Source organism: Lactuca virosa, chromosome 7 (assembly GCF_052849685.1).
Source record: "Lactuca virosa cultivar CGN04683 chromosome 7, Lactuca_virosa_CGN04683_v6, whole genome shotgun sequence".
NCBI lineage: Eukaryota > Viridiplantae > Streptophyta > Magnoliopsida > Asterales > Asteraceae > Lactuca > Lactuca virosa.
The window spans coordinates 63102822-63114767 of NC_136432.1; positions in this window are offsets into that span (position 1 = coordinate 63102822).

Genomic DNA, 11946 nt, shown 5'->3' on the forward strand with positions numbered 1-11946 from the left:
ATCCTTAATCTAGTCCCTACGAAAAAGGTTGCCAAAACACCTCACGAGATGTGGACTGGGAAAGTTCCCAATTTGGACCACATCAAGATTTGGGGTTGTGAAGCTTTCGTGAGGCGTGAGACTCATGATAAGCTTGAACCTCGAAGTGAGAGGTGTATTTTCATCGGCTACCCACAGAGATCCTTTGGTTACCTCTTCTACAGACCCAGTGATAATGTGGTTTTTGTAGCAAGAATAGGAGTCTTTCGTGAGAGAGAATTCATAAGCCAAGGGGACAGTGGGAGGCAAATTGACCTTGAAGAGCTTCAAGAGTCAAGTGGTGAAGGAACCTCAAATGCTATCGACCAACCTGAGGAGGAAACTCCTGTTGATCCGATAGATGAGTCTGTACCTCCAAGACGTTCCACTAGGGTGAGGAACACACCTGATTTTTATTATGGTTATCACATCACCACTGAAGGTGATACATTTATTAATGACAGTACATTAATAGACTTGGATGAACCTAATAATTACAGGGAAGCCATGGCAGGCCCTGAGTCTGCTAAATGGAAGGAGGCTATGGACAACGAGATTCAGTCCATGTATGACAATCAAGTTTGGAACTTGATTGACAATGTACCAGGTCGTAAGACAGTTGGGTGCAAATGGATCTTCAAGAAGAAGACCGACATGGATGGAAAGGTACATACTTACAAAGCGCGACTGGTTGCGAAGGGCTTTACTCAAACTCCGGGAGTTGACTATGATGAGACCTTCTCACCAGTAGCTAAGATTAAGTCTATTAGAGTATTGTTAGCCATAGCTGCATTTCATGATTATGAAATATGGCAAATGGATGTCAAAACCGCTTTCCTTAATGGAAAGTTGGCTGAGGATGTTTACATGGCTCAACCAGAGGGTTTTGTCGATACAAGATACCCTAATAGAGTGTGTAAGCTTGATAAATCCATTTATGGATTGAAACAAGCATCTCGCAGATGGAATCTTTGCTTTGATGAGAAAGTCAAAGAGTTTGGCTTTTCTAGGAGTGAGGATGAGTCTTGTGTGTATGTCAGGGCTAGTGGGAGCATAGTTAGCTTCTTGGTGTTGTATGTGGATGACATACTTCTCATAGGAAACGACGTCCCAACCTTGCAGGAGGTTAAGTCCTGGCTTGGGAAGTGTTTCGCTATGAAGGGCCTTGGGGAAGCTGCCTATATCCTAGGGATAAGGATATTGAGAGATAGGAGTAAGAGACTAATTGGACTTAGTCAAAGTACTTACTTGGATAAGGTGCTGAAGAGGTTCAGCATGCAAGAATCCAAGAAAGGAGAATTACCAATCCAGAGTAATGCCAAGCTGAGTAAGACTCAGAGTCCGAGTACAGAGGCTGAGATAGCTGAAATGAGTCGTATACCATATGCTTCCGCTGTGGGCTCGATCATGTATGCTATGACTTGTACTCTCCCTGATGTGGCCTTTGCTTTGAGCATGGTCATTAGATATCAAGGGAACCCTGGCAAGGCACACTGGACAGCGGTAAAGAACATTCTCAAGTATCTGCGGAGGACTAAGGATTGGGTCCTTACCCTCGGAGGCAGTGATGACTTGAGAGTGGAAGGATATAGCGATGCTAGCTTCCAGACTGATAGGGATAATTTCCGCACTCAGTCAGGCTGGGTCTTCATCCTAAATGGAGGGGCAATTACTTGGAAAAGTTCCAAGCAGGAGACAGTAGCTGATTCTACTTGTGAATCAGAGTACATAGCAGCAAGTGAAGCAGCTAAGGAGGCGATATGGCTAAAGAACTTCATCGGAGACCTTGGAGTTGTACCAGCTATAAAAGAGCCAATGGAAATTTTCTATGACAGCGAAAGTGCGGTTGCTTTGGCTAAGGAACCAAGAGATCACGGGAGATCTAGGCACATTGACAGAAAATACCATTTCATCAGACATCGAATAGAAGAAGGACTCCTCGTGGCTAAGAGGGTATCATCAGATGAGAACCCGACAGATCCCCTCACGAAGGGACTGAGCAGGGTTAAGCATTTACAGCATGCGACGCGCATTGGGCTGAAGGATGATATTAGTTTCAATAATTAGATTCCTGAAACTTGTAAAATGTAATTGACATTTGATGATAAATAAAAGTTGTTATTTATTTATGAGTAAGGTGTTACTATCTTGTGTTGATTGTTTACTATGTTTCAATTTTGCATGTTTTTACTTCCAGAATAATTATGTTATTATTCAAACCATCCACAGTCAGTCAAACTTTGGAAGTAAGTATTGATTTAAGACTGTCATGAATTTGGCTTGTATGATTTGTCTAAAAGTGCTTTGGACAATGCGATGGTTGCTACAACATTCATGAGTACTCATAAGGGCTGAGTATTGGATCCAACCCACGCTCACTTGCATCACTTCATGGAATTTATCTCGAGTGATCGTGAGACGGTAATATCATATAAATCTTCAAACCTAGAGATATGAATTGTTGACTATGAGTTGGTTATTCATTGATTGTACGAAAACGCATTGGTAACTCGATGTTATTAAACGTGCCTTTGTGAATAATTCAACAAGTAGTTAGTACAAGCATATCAGTCGAAGTTTATCTGTTCCTTCTAGAAATAGAAGCGATATCTGGGCCCCTCGATGATTTGGTTTTGACCTATGTACCGGGCCCGGTCAGAACCTAATTGATGTGTTCAATTTAGTTCTATGTCGAAACAAATCAGAGATCGAGAAACAAATGATGGACAATAAGTAAGACCATGTTCCATGTGTTTGTCCGGCTGATATCATGAGAACAGAGGATTATATGATCACTTATCTTAAATGGCGTATCATCATCATCTCAGTTCCAAGAGACTTTGAAAGAGCTACGATTGCTAGTCGGATTTTGAAGTCATATTTGCAAATATAGTTATTAGACTTATCCAAGTGGGAGACTGTTGGATATAGTGTCTAAGTCCATAACTTTATTTGGTATGTACTTGACCCGACCCGGCATGATCCATTTGGGTTGCATGGCATTGCAATACTTGGATAGACTAAATGAGAGAATAAGGCACTTATGATTATTAATATATTATAAGTTCTAATATATTAATAATATTATTATTTAATTAGTATTGATCAAGTATTAATCTAGTATTAATTTGGTGATCAAAGTGAGACTAATTAAATATATAGGGTTGATTATGACAATCATCAATTCTTTTATGGTGGATTAATGATCCATGGTTTATGGGTTTGGTTATAACCATATGGAGCTCCATGGATAGTCCATGGGAGTTACAAACCCATGGGTCATGAGAAATCAAGAGTCATGACAATTAAGGGCATTCATGTGTAAACCCTAATTGTGACAACACTATAAAAGAAACCCTATGGCTAGCAAAATCGGGACCTAGTGTTACTAGAGAGGGCATAACCGATTTTGAGTGCTAGAAGTATTCTCTCAAGTTATTCCAAGTCTTGTGGTGTTGTGTGAAGCATTTGAGGCACAACATTTGGGGTGCTAGGCTCACAAAGTCTTGAAGGAATCCAAGCAACAACAAGGTATGTATTTCTACTAGTTTTATGTTCTATGTAATCCCCATGCCATGCTAGTTAGGAAATAACCTTGAAAAGGAAATTTGCATGTATATAGAGAAAACATAGATTCAAGGTTATTAGGGTTGCATGTACACTTAGGAAGTGTTAGAATGCTCAAAAACCCATTATACATGTCATAGCATACATGATCGATCCTACAGCTGAAGCATAAGGTATTCGACTCATTTCTGCTATCTCAGCCTCAGTACTAGGGCTTTGTGTCTTACTCAATCTGGCGTTACTCTGGATGGGTAACACTCCTTTCTTGGAGTTATGCATGTTGAACCTTTTCAACATTTTGTCCACATAGGTGCTTTGACTAAGTCCAATTAGTCTTTTACTCCTGTTTCTCAAAATCCTTATCCCTAGGATATAGGCAGCTTCTCCAAGGTCCTTCATAGAGAAACACTTCCCAAGCCAGGACTTTACTTCCTGCAGGGTTGGGATGTCATTTCCTATGAGTAGTATGTCATCCACATACAGTACCAAAAAGTTGACTATACTCCCACTAGCCTTGATATAGACACAAGATTCATCTTCACTCCTTGAAATGCCAAATTCTTTGACTTTCTCATCAAAGAAAAGATTCCATCTGTGAGGTGCCTGTATTAATCCATAAATGGATTTCTCGAGCTTACACACTCTACTGGGGTACTCTGTACTGAGAAAACCCTCTGGCTGAACCATGTAAACATTTTCAGCCAAGTTTCCATTAAGGAAAGCGGTTTTGACATCCATTTGCCATATTTCATAATCATGAAATGCAGCAATGGCTAACAGAACCCTAATAGACTTAATCTTGGCCACTGGTGAAAAGGTCTCATCATAATCAACTCTCGGAGTTTGAGAATAACCCTTTGCAACCAGTCGTGCCTTATAAGTGTGTACATTACCATCCATGTCGGTCTTCTTCTTGAAGATCCATTTGCACCCAACTATCTTACGATCAGGTATATTGTCAACCAAGTTCCAAACTTGATTGTCATACATGAACTGTATCTCGCTATCCATAGCCTCTTTCCATTTAGCAGCCTTAGGGCCTGCCATGGCTTCCGTGTAGCTGTTAGGCTCATCCAGATTTACCAGTGTGTTATCACTGATAAGTGTCTCACATTCTGCAGTAATATGAAAACCATAATAATGCTCAGGTGCATTCCTAACTCTAGTGGAACGCCTCAGAGGTATAGATTCTTCAGTCGGCTCAACAGGAGTTTCCTCCTCAGGTTGAGGGCTAGGGTTTGAGGTTCCTTCACCACTTGACTCTTGAATTTCCTCAAGGTCAATTTGCCTCCCACTGTCTCCTTGGCTCATGAATTCTCTCTCTCGAAAGAATCCTCTTCTTGCTACAAAGACCACATTATCATTGGGTCTGTAGAAGATGTAACCAAAGGATTTCTATGGGTAGCCAATGAAAATACACCTTTCGCTTCGGGGTTCGAGCTTATCGTGAGTCTCGCGTCTCACGAAAGCCTCGCAACCCCAAATCTTGATGTGGTCTAGATTGGGAACTTTTCCAGTCCACACCTCGTGAGGTGTTTTGGCAACCTTCTTTGTAGGAACTAGATTAAGGATATGGGCGGCAGTCTCTAAGGCATACCCCCAAAATGAGATTGATAGCGAAGCTCGACTCATCATGGAACGAACCATGTCCAACAAGGTCCGATTTCTCCTCTCAACTACACCATTCAACTGTGGTGTCCTAGGAGGTGTCAATTGTGAGACAATCCCACATTCCTTAAGATAGTCAAGGAACTCAGTACTAAGATACTCACCACCACGATCGGATCGAAGCATCTTAATGTTCCTGCCCAACTGATTCTCCACTTCTTGCTTAAACTCTTTAAATTTCTCAAAGGTTTCTGACTTATGCTTGATTAGGTAGACATATCCATATCTACTAAAATCATCAGTAAAAGTCACATAGAACCGATTAGCATCTCGTGTGGCTGTTCTGAAGGGTCCACACACATCCGTGTGTATGAGGTCCAACAAACCTTCACCCCTAGCACAAGTGCCAGTAAAAGGTGACTTTGTCATTTTACCAAGCAAACAAGATTCACAACTATCATCTGACTTTAGGTCAAATGACTCCAAGACTCCATCCTTTTGGAGTTGGCCTATGCGTTTCTTGCTTACATGTCCAAGACGACAATACCATAAGGATGCTTTATCTAAGCTAGTGGAAGAGTTAATACACAATACATTATTTCCTAGATTATCTACAACAGATACAGTTTCATACACGCCATCACAAGGTAATGCTTTAAAATAAAGAACATTATTAAAGAAAGCATCAATACTACCATTATTATTATCAAAATAAAAGGTAAAACCTTGTTTATACAATGCATGAAAGGAAATAACATTTCTTGCCATTTCTGGCGAATAATAACATTTATTCAAATCTAATGTAAACCCACTATTTAGCACTAAGGAATAAACTCCTATCTTGGTGATAGGTGAAGCTTTCCTGTTTCCCATGATCAAGTTTATCTTTCCCTACTCCACATTCTCACTTCTTTTTAGTCCCTGCAAATCACAACATATGTGAATACCACAACCTGTATCAAGGACCCAAGACTTAGAATGAGGTGAGTTATTAGACAATATAGTGTATATACCTGCATGGTTGGGTTTTACTTTCCCATCCTTCAAATCTTGCTGGTACTTTGGGCAGTTTCGCTTCCGGTGCGACTTTTCATGGCAATAGAAGCATTCAGCCTCATTAGGGTTAGCAGAAGGAGTGCCAAAACCTTTCTTGGTTTTGCTTGAAGATGAGCCTTCAAGGATCTTACCCTTGGTACCCTTAGAAGGGTTCTTTCTCTTCTTCCCTTTGCCATGCTCGATTGCCAAGACATTGGCCGCAGTTGGAGTAGGAGTAGGAGTAGTAACAACCGACTTACCCTTTAGACCACTTTCGGCGGTCTTCAAGAGTCCTTGAAGTTTGATGAGGGTGACTTCTTCCTTATTCATGTGATATGTCATGCGGAATTGATCATAACACGATGGCAAGGAGTGCAAAATGATGTCTATTTCTAACTCCTCAGGGAAGTTCACATTCAGCTTCAGTAAACGGTCCACATACCTTTGCATTTTCTGCATGTGGCCCGTGATGGGTTCACCATCCTTCATTCGGGTTGTTATCATGGAGGAGATTATTTCATATCGCTCTTGACGAGCACTTTGATGGTAGCGGTCCATCAAGTCCTGGTGCATCTCAAAAGGATAATAGTCCTCATAGGACTTTTGGAGCTCGGCTGTCATGGTGGCCATCATGATGCATGCCACTTTTGTAGTATCTCTTTCATGTACCTCATATTCAGCAAGCTCTTCAGGAGTAGCAGTTGGCTCGGGTACCTTCAGCTCCTTGTCGAGAACATATTCTTTGTTCTCATACCGAGTGACCATCCTGATGTTTCTGATCCAATCTGTAAAGTTGGACCCATCAAAGATGACTCTCCCACAAAGATTCATGAGAGAGAAGGAGCTAGTAGGGTTTAAGCCAAAATCATTGTTATTGGAAGACATCTGAAAAGAAGAGGGAATATATTAGATTAGATATAGAGATAGTCCTTAACAAAACACCCAAATGTAATATTAAGGCTAGGACCCAACACAATATTTTATAACTTAGAAGAGGGATGCCGTAATCTAAGCTATAAGATATTTGAAGGTAGGTGAATGGCGATTCACCAATTTCCACCATGAAAAACGAAATATTTAATTAGGTTTTAATTGGTTTAGAAACTCCTAGATTCTTTGAGATTCATTGAACTTTCTTCAATGGCATGTTTCAATCTCGAGTGTGCCCTTCAAGTTTTGTGACTGGGATGCCGAGGATCACAAAACAAGGTGTGAAGTAACCATGCAAATTACTTGGTACCCTTAATGTATTACCCCTCAATCGATGTGCCGGTTAACCACACACGCTCCATCGATACTATGATAAACATTAAGTCACCCTTTACCTACCTTGTTAAGTTCAAGTTAGTGTGCCGGTTAACCACACACGCTCCACTAACGACTTAAACAAAGTGTAAAGTGTAATTTCATGGATTAGCACCTTATTCACATTTTCCTAAAATAACTAAGATTGGGAATTCAATAAAGTTTAGTTACTTTAGTATTATCATTAAACTTTTAATGAGATTTTATAAGTCCTTGTCCTACCCGTTCGGCTAACGACCCTCCACCGATCAAGGAAGCGGTGGGTGAGAGTGGACACCCATTAAGTTGCCATTTTATAGGCAACAACCTTATGCCCCCCTTATAGACCGGCTTCGTGAATGAGGCGTACTAGCGGTAAGACGACTTGATCTTATACATATATAAATATTACTAAACTTATAATATTATAAAGTATAAGGGTTGAATTTTAACTTTTAAAATTCTAGGGGTTGGAACTAAAGTTTTTAATATGACTTTACATGTTCCAAAACTTGAGGGCAAGTTTTGTAAACTTTCAAAACTTTTCATTTCTCATAACTTATGAGTTAATGGTTATTAAAAATGAAGACTCTTCATTTTTTGTAACCTATATGTTCTTTTAATGGTTATTTATAAATGTGACTTTTGGTTATCCATAACTTAAGAACTAGTTATGGACTCCATTAAAACACATAAAGATCAAGAATTACTCTAATCAATTATTAGCACATAATTTCTATGATCTTCTAAACTCATATGTTTATGAATTTTCATATCAAAAATTTCAAGAATCGTAAGTACATATACAAAACTTGAAATTTTGATACGAGCTTTTGAACAAAACTTCGATTTTCAAGTTTTTTTTTTTTTTTTTGCATCAAGTATCAAATAAACAAACCTGGCTCTGATACCACTGATGGGTTTTGAGCATTCTAACACTCCTATGGTGTACATGCAACCCTAGAAACCTTGGATCTATGTTTGACTAAGATACATGCAAATAATTATTTTTTCCAAGGTTCTTATCCTAACTAGCATGGCATGGGATACTTGAATCAAATAAAACTAGTAGAATTACTTACCTTGTAGTAGTAGTTGATTGCTTGGAGTTTGAGAGCCTAGCACCAATAATGTGGATGCCTCAAATGGAAGTCACAAATCACCACAAACTTGGAAACTTGAGAGAATAGTCACAAACTTCTTGAAATCAGCCCTCTTGGTTTACACACATCAACTAGTGCAATTTCAAGAACCAAAGCCTCCTTTATATAGTGTGGTGGATTAGGGTTACATCCATGTAAACCCTAATACCCATGTCTTTTCATTTCCATGAGATCCATGGGTTAAAGCTCCATGGAGTATCCATGGACTTTCCATGCAAGCCTAGCCCATTCCAAATAAGCATTAGCCCACACTATATAAATACAAGAGCCCATATTTAATTAGTCATACTTTTGATCTCTAAATTAATTCTAAATTAATTATAGATCAATACTAATTAAATAATATGATTTTATATTAATATATTAGGACTTATAATATATTAATAAATCATAACTTATACTATTCTCAAACGATTATCCATAAATTGTTCGGGTGAAGTGCAACCCAAATGGACCATGCCGGGTCGGGTCAAGTACATACCAAATATAGTTATGGACTTAGACACTATATCCAACACGTATCTCATAGTAGTAGTTGATTATGATGTATGAACAGTAGATTAACTTTACATGTTGTCTGTATGATACTTGTATGTTGGTTTTAGTAGTCGAGTGTGGGCAAGGCCTGTATCTTGAAGTAGCTGAGCGTGGGCGAGGCCCGTACCTCAGAGATAGTGGAGTGTGGGCGAGGCCCGTATCTCCTAGATAGTGGAGTGTGGGCGAGGCCCGTAACTCCTCGATAGTAGAGTGTAGGCGGGGCCCGTATCTCCTAGTTGCGTGCTATGTGCAGATGGTATGTGGTAGTTTGGGGAGACTCACTAAGCTTCGTGCTTACGGTTTTCAGTTTTGGTTTCAGGTACTTCAGCTAGCAAGGGGAAGGGCTCGGGATGATGGCATGGCACACACCACTGTTGTAGCTTGGGAGATAGACTCTGATATTTTGACATTATCTTGACAGTAGTTTTGAGTTGATAAATTATTATGACATTCCGAGATACATGATTCATGGTTTTATCTATTAATATTTGACATTGTGGTTTAGTAAAGTTTTCAAACGAATTTTTTTTTTTGGGTTGTACTTTCGGGATGTTTCAAGTTGGTATCAGAGCCTTGGTTTGAGGGATTCGGGCACACTTTCGGGTGTGTCTGGACTCAAACTAAGGAAGTGGTATAAAGTTTTCAAGAGAAAGACCATGTTTACATAAGAATTTTGAGAAAAGAAAACAATTTTAGAAAAAGTATAAAGAAAAGAGTTTTAGAAAAAGCGAAAAGAATTTTGAAAAGAGAAAAGGGTGTGGTGCATGCAATCAGCCGAGCTCAAGTAAGTACTCCCAAATTACCCATACAAGTTTATGTTATGATTATCAGTTTCAGTTTTAGTAGCACAACATGCTAGAATAGGACTAAGGATCTAGGAGGATGCCTTATGTGCCTGCTTTATATGTTCCAGCTGTATGAGAGTTGCATGCTAGTATTGAGTAGACAGTAGTAGGATGGCCTGTTTAGGTTATGCCTGATAGTATGAGCTTAGCATTGTATGCTAGTACAGTTTCTCGTTATGAGAATAGATTTGCTTGAGTAGTTTCATGTGTCCGAATGTTGCTTGCTTTGTGCTTTGTAGGACTCTGAGTGATGGGAGTTAGCCGTTAGGTGAATACGTCACGTCACATGTGATCAGGGTTGAATAATCTCAGAGTGCTGGATTTGGCCCTATTGCGCAGCTCTTGTTTCAGTCTAACCGTTGTAGGGACGAGTCTTTTACTCGAAGGATTATCTAAGCCTCGTCACATGTGATGGTATTCAGGTGATGGCTAATTGGCATTACAAGGAGGCCTTCAACAGCTGAGGACTGTATTGGGTGGAGTCAGAGATTTCCCTAGGTCAAGCCTAGGATGAGAGTAGCAAAGATCAGTAGTAGTAGAAGTGACTTGTTGGAGTCGAGGCGGTACTTGAGGAAAGTACGGATAGATGTGGAAGGTAGTATGGGCCCGTACTACTGAAAGCAGAGGGTGCATACTTGAAGGTAGTAAGGCTGATATGAGACCAGGAAACTTGTAGTAGTACGATCCCTCGAGATATATCAGTGTTTCTGACTTTTGTCATGATGTGTTTTCAGAATGGTGGTTTTACGCCCTAGGCCAGCAGTCAGCAATTCAGGGGTCGGCGAGGGATCAGGATCAGGATCGGGGGCCGATCATCTAGATGAGCAGACCAGGGAGTTCCTCTCTTCAGAGGTTACTCGCACCATACTTGAGCAGACTCCTGTGATCTTCGGTTCGGTCAAGGAGGGTATCTTAGAGCTTCTGGATGAGAAGCTAAGCGCGTTCCGTACCGAGGTAGCGGCCATGATGGGAGCGCGCACATTGACGTTCAGGGAGTTCAGAGCATGTGGAGCTCTAGACTATCATGGGGGCGGGACCCCATAGCGAGTACTAGGTGGTTGGCAGATGTCGCCAACGCATTCCGCACCAGCAGATGTCCCGAGGGGGACAAGGTCAGACTAGCATCCTGTCTCCTGAAGGACCGGGCACGAGATTGGTGGGAGGAGATCGGACATGTCATCGGGAATGACGCAGCGCTTGATGCGATGACTTGGGTTGATTTTACTACCAAGTTCAGAGCCGAGTTTGCACCGGTTATTGAGGTGCAGCAGTTAGCCAGGGAGTTTCAGGATCTCACCCAGACTACCGAGATAGTGGCGGAGATTACCGCCAAGTTCAGGGAGAGGGCTCTTCTCGTTCCTCAGTACGCGACAGACGAGGAGATGAAGAAGGCCCGATACCATGAGATGTTGAGGAGTGGTATCAGACAGTTTGTGAGCCGGTCTAGCTGTAAAACGCTGGATGACATGATTGCGAGGGCTCGTGAGAGGGAGATCGATCTTGAGATGGAGAGAAAGAGGAAACCAGAGGTAATGTCTGGTTTAGATGGTTCAGGCAAAAGGCCCAAGACAGATTCCCGAGGGAAGGGCCAGCATGGCCGAGGCCGCTGCGGCAAGTGTGGTAGGTCGCACGAAGGAGTGTGCAGGGCAGGGAGTTTGGGTTGCTTCAAATGCGGCCGAACAGGTCATATGAGCAGGGATTGTACTGCTACTTCTACCGTTACTACCACCACAGCAGCTGATCTGATTTGCTTCCATTGCAATCAGAGGGGACATAAAAAGTCCCAGTGCCCGAGTTTAGCAGTAGCAGGGAAGGTGGCAGCACCTGCCCCTGCTACTTTGAGGATTACAGACGGCCGTCAGGGCCGGGGTGAGACGCCAATGGCGAAG